Here is a 3743-nt window from a genome sequence, read left to right as displayed (position 1 = left end):
GGAGGGTTGGTGTTTTGTCATTCATAGCAAAATGATCTTAGAGAAAGTTGTTATAGGACAGACAGATGGCATTATGAAAAATTATTCTGCAAAGCATTAAAGACACATAAGGCTGTGATTTCCTATGCAGAAAGTTATATAGGTTTGAGTTTGTAGTTACAGCTAAATTAAAAATACAACTACTTTTTTTTACCTGGTTCCACTTCTTCAATTTCTCATAATACACAGGTATGCACTCAGGTCTGGGAGGTTTTTAATAAACAGTCTAAAGAGAAGGAATCACAGATGTTACTATGTTCATATTCCCATGCCATGTATACAGTGTCATTCACAGGCCTCCTCCTGAAGTCTGCTGATCTTGACAGGACTCGTCAGGTTCATCAGGCCATTTGGTCCGTCACACACCAAACTGTTCATTGTGCCTCTAAACACATTTATCTACACATACACATCATTCGTCACCACATGCATAGATCAAACTATATGCATAAACCAGACATTTTACCATGCAACTTATTCTATCTAAGAGCCTGCTTATACTGGTAGAGCCTGAATGTGAAAGCTGACCTCTGAATGCGTAATCACACACACACCGCAACATACATCTGTAATGACTTCAATGTCAAACTTAACATTTGTACTGCAGAGTACATCTCCATGTAATATAATGCAAAAAAGGACAGGTATGAAGATAAACAAGTGTGGGTTGCAATTTGTAGGGGTTCAGAAGGATGGATGGTTCATCTTGTGAAAACATGCACTTGGTAGGATTGCATGAACATATTTTTTTCTTTACAGAATGATGTAAAGATTATATAGAATCTATGTAATTGAGAGCAAGCATTTCCATGGTGACAGTTACCACAGTTCCATGACGGGGTGAAGAGCATAGTTACAATGGAAGGAAGGCCGTGGATGAGGCATCAGAGAGTTTCCTTCAGCAAGATACGAGAACCTGTACAGTCAATTGAGCCATGAATTAAGAATCAACAAGAGCTTTATCTGAGAAAGTGCAGGTACCACACTACCATTACTAACCTTACCAGATGTGGTAACTTAAAATTAGCCACCACTGACATAAATATAAATAAATAGAAAAAAAAATACTATTATAAGTAAAATAAATAATCTGAAAATGTATGTATCATTTATTTCTGTGAAGTCAAATCTGAATTTCAAGCAGCCATTTCTGCAGTCTTTAGTGTCACATGATCCTTCAGAAATTGGGAGTTCAAAAAACATTAATTTGAAATATTCATTTATTTACTGAGATGAATTTAATGCATCTTTGACTATTTTTTTTTACTAACCCCAATCTTTTGAATCGTAGTGTGATTACATTTACCATGACAAACCCAAATAATCATTATCAGATGATCGCGTGCGCACTTGAGACACTGAGAGCAAAGTTGAACCCACCAACATCCTCTTAGTCCTGTGGATTTTCATTCACCATTACCAAATTGATACTGTCCCTCTCAATGACAACATCGCTGCAAACAAAACCAAACTCACAACACTCACCACATCCTTCCCTGGGATGCAACCTGTCTGTTCTGTGGAATGGACAGGCAATCGTCAGAACAGAACTTAAGGACCCAGAGGAAACACAAATCACAGTTTATACAGCACAGTTCAAATGCAGACAATCACAGGGAGTTCAAATGCAGGCAAAGCACCTTGCACTTGAGGAAGCTGCTGCTGGAGGCACAAAAGTACTGAAGGAGCTTAGTGATGAGCTTGTCTTCTTCCATCCAGCTGTTCAGGGTACCACTAGCAGAACTAGGGATGAAACTGCCGCTGGCCATGTCCTCATACAGAGACATCAGAACCTCATGGATATTGCTGCAGATAGACAAAAAGAGAAGCATGGACATTGATTTCAGGTCAGGATATTTTTAAAAATGTTAATGGATGAGGAGGTGTGGGTCTTATGCATTCTGAGTTATTTACACTGTTAAAGAGTTGGATTCTCATTCTAAACATGACTAACATTTCAAAAAACGATTTCTGTGCCAAATACACTCTGGATTTGCTCATCATTTGATACTGAAAGATAGAGCGGTCCAAGAGATAAAAGATCCAGGTCATGAACTTTATTCGCAGAGGGTGAGTAAAACTGCACCAAATTTCTGTGTTTTGTTGCCAATCGGTGGGCAAGTGCTCAGGACTCTTTAGCTTCACCCATGGCACTCCTCCAGGAGATCAGCTGTTTTCGGAATGAATCGTAAGGTTGTATCCTTCTTTTATAAATCTGATAAAACTAAAGACTCTACAGAGATATGAAGGGTGCAATACTACTATATAGGTACCCAAAATTAACATGAGATTGGTGAAAATTATGCCCCCTAAAATATGTTTTCACATCTATGAAAACAAGGGAGATATAAACTCACAATTCTAACCAAAAAAAAAAAAGAGAGAAAAAAAGTCAGAATTGTGAGATTCAAACTCAGCTGGGAGAAAAGTAGGAAAGTTGTAATTATCTTTGTTTTACTCTGTGTCATATTACATATTTCAGGAAGTATTCATTGTTACTAAGCAACAGAGGACTATGAAATGTTAAAAACTTAAAAATAATGCCAAAGAAAACTTGGTGTTTCCATGGTGTTTCCAAGGTTAGAAGAGTGCCCGCTTATAAGAGTCTTAAATCAACCGGTTACATGCCCGACTGAAACATGCAGATACAGCTTATGGCTCACTGAAATTCCTAAAAAAATAATCCAGGTGTAATAGAGAGCTGGAAGATAAATGACAATTATGCTAACACATTTAAAAAGCTTCACAAAGCTCGATAACCATAATTAAAGTTAATATTTTTTTTAAATTCTATAGGAATTCTAGTGATGTCCACAACACAATTGTTACAATGATTGTGGAGCGATGGATGGCTAAGACTGTTTTGATGCTAAGTCTCTTTTTCACACCAAGGCTATGCTTATTTTATCAAAAGTACAGTAAAAAGTGTTATATTCATGCTTTATTGCTACAATTACAAAAAACAACAACTCTATTTTAATATATGTAAAAAATGTATTTATTCCAGTGACCACAAATCTGAATTTTCAGTAATCATTTTATTAGTCTTCAGTGTCACATGATACTGCAAAAAAAAAAAATTCTTTAATAATAATAATAATAATATCTTGCTGACTCAAACTTTTAAACAACAGTGTAATGTGGTGTGTGTTTGTTTATACTTGCAGGATGATTATCTGTTTGTGCAGGCTGGTGTAGTCTGTGGGGTTCGAGGAGCTAAATTTAGTTACATTTTGACACTCTCTTCTTCAGATCCTCAAAGAGCTCTGCCACCTGTAAAACACACGGGTATAAAAGGTAAATTCTGTATAAAATGAGCATATTTTTTTATGTGTGTGCACAGTGTATTTACCTATCTGATTAGTTTGATTTGAATGCAGTTCTCTTTGCCCCATTCCAGTTCATCCTGGTATTTTTGAGTGTTGGAGTGTGCACAGGACACATTCTGGTCTCATATTTAAGATGTTGATCTATGTACACACTGCACTGTGGCATTATTTTTAAGCATACTGCAGCATGAGTGACAGTGTGTCAAGGTAAACATAAAACCATATCTTGAGAAAGGCTCCATCTAGCGGTTTTTAAGGGCAAAACCCCTAAAAAGAAGAATATTCTCGTTTTCAAATATATGATCAATAAATGTTTGTACCTTTGGGTGTCTGAGTTCTCCTTTAGCTCTAGATGTGTATCAGGCCTGAAAAACA

This window comes from Carassius auratus, chromosome 13, assembly GCF_003368295.1.
Source record: "Carassius auratus strain Wakin chromosome 13, ASM336829v1, whole genome shotgun sequence".
NCBI classification, from domain to species: Eukaryota; Metazoa; Chordata; class Actinopteri; order Cypriniformes; family Cyprinidae; genus Carassius; species Carassius auratus.
The sequence above is the reverse complement of the archived record's forward strand: the minus strand, read 5'-3'. Positions refer to the sequence as shown.